Here is a 2,411-nt window from a genome sequence, read left to right on the forward strand (position 1 = left end):
CTGATGTATATTGTGGATGTAGAAAGTTTCAGATTGTCCGCCGTACAGGGGAGGTGCTGTCGAAATTTCTTCGGACAGGGACTTTCCTAGGGCGTGACACCTTCAACATGGACAACGAATTTTAGATAAATTCAAACTTATCATATAATTCTTTGCCACCTTTAAAAATTGATTTAGTCCATTTTTATATTCAGGCTCAATCCGGTTCTCAATCATTATCCAACTTTTATCCATATTTATAACCTGATTAATAATATAAAAAAAATCATATTATTCAATAGAATAATCCTAAAATTAATTAATAGCATCAAAAGAACCCTAAAATTATCATCTAAGCATTAAAATAAAAAATTATTATTATCATCTAAGGATAGACTGGATGACTAAGAAATTTTCTACACATGTGGCCTAAAATGACTATATTATCATCTATCATTATCATTATCATCTATACTATAAAGAACTAAGCAAGACATTATCATCTATACTATAAATGGCTATATTACCAAAAAAAAATATTACAATTCTAAACTAGGTAGGCAAGATTTGACACAAAGCTAAGATTAATTTTAATTACCAAGCTAAGATTTGACACAAACATGAGGAGTGGATGGGGATAACAAAAATATAGGAAAGAGATCATCAAGGACTAAAGAACTAAACTAGACAGAAGCACATAAAGATGAATAAAAATGAAAAATACAACTGACAAAAGGTTTCGAGTTTCAATTAATGCTCACTCCTTCTTCGAAATTAACATTATCTTCTATACTATGTACTCCTTCTGCGAAACCAGATGAATCGAGATGCTTCATGTCTACTATGTACTTTTGAATCAAATCAAAAACTAAAGAAACAAGAAGTAGAACAGTGCAGGTTTGAATGAAAAAGAGCAAGCTTTGATGCAAAGAGGTACGAGTATAATAAACACTACATTACGAACCTATTTCGTGGAAAGAACTGATGTGAAGCACGTTCAAGAGGAAGAACACAAATCCACAGCAATAACAGGAGCAAGAAGGAGGGAAGAGTCGCCTCGCCAGAAGGAAGGAAGAGACGGGGCGTTCGGTGCAGCGTCGGGGGAGTCTCGTCGGAGGAGGGAGGGCGCAGGAATGAGGGAGGATGAATCGCGGAATCGCGTGCGTTGAGAGGAAGAAAGGGTCGGTGCAGCGTCGGGGGAGTCTTGCCGGAGGAGGGAGAGCGCAGGAATGAGCGAGGAAGAATCCCGGAATCGCTGAGGGAGGAAGAATTGCGTGCATCGGGAGAAAGAAAGGGTCGGGGCAGAATTAGAGCTTATAACGGATATTAGCGGCGAAATTCCTAAATTCGCCGCAAACATATATTTTTTTTAAAAAAGAAATCATTTGTGGCGAAAACAAACACTTTTCATCGCAAATTTTTTAGCGCGAATTAATTCGCCGCTAGATTCGTCGTAAACATATTTTTTTTAAAAAAAAAAACCATTGGCGACGAAAGGTGCTTACTTTCGTCGCAAACATTTTAGCGGCGAATTAATTCGCTGCTAGTTTCGTCGCAAACATATATTTTAAAAAAAAAAAGGAAAAAGTTTACGTCGTTACTATATTTAGTCGCAAATATCGTTGTTTAGCTACAATATTATGTTTCGTCGCTAATACTTCGTTGCTATTTTCCTAATTTTTTGTAGTGTTACTCAACCGGGATAACGCTCCGATCATCTCTAGGTTCCTTTGCTCCGTGACAAACTTCTAGTGATCTTAGTTGTATGGGCGCTTCGCTTGGCCCATCCCTTTTCCGGTCAGGCAACCCATGCCCGGTCGACCCATGATGTAGGGCTCTGCTCGACTACCCTTTAGTGGGCCCGTTGGTCATGGGCGCGTTCTCCAATTGGTCTTGGACACGTGGTTATGAACACGTTCTCTAATTGATCATGGACACGTGGCAATGGACATGTTCTCCAATTTGTCATTGGCATGTGGTCACAGACACGTTCTCCTCCGATTTGTTCGTCGTACGATCCGCTTGTTGACCATGTCTCATGTCGACGGCATCATCTCCCAAAAGTATATCCAAAGATATGGCAACGCTTCCGCTGATCCGCCCAACGAAATAGCCACTAGCCAAGTACTCCTCTGCTCGACCAAGCACTCCTACGATCAGAAGGACTTGGCTACTCTTCCATGCGGCGACGAGTCTTGATAGTATGTTCTTGCTCGACTGGGATAACGGTACGATCATCTCCAAGCTCCTTTGCTCCGTGACGAACTTCTAATGATCTTGGTTGCACTGGTGCTTCGCTTAGTCCATCCCTTTTCTGGTCGGGCAACACATGCCCGATCGGCCCATGATGTAGGGCTCCGCTCGACTACCCTTTAGTGGGTCAATTGGTCCTCTAGCATTGACCTCCACCTCAATTACTATCTTCCTCCTTT

The sequence above is a fragment of the Zingiber officinale genome, chromosome 8A (genome assembly GCF_018446385.1).
Source record: "Zingiber officinale cultivar Zhangliang chromosome 8A, Zo_v1.1, whole genome shotgun sequence".
In the NCBI taxonomy this organism is placed as follows: Eukaryota; Viridiplantae; Streptophyta; class Magnoliopsida; order Zingiberales; family Zingiberaceae; genus Zingiber; species Zingiber officinale.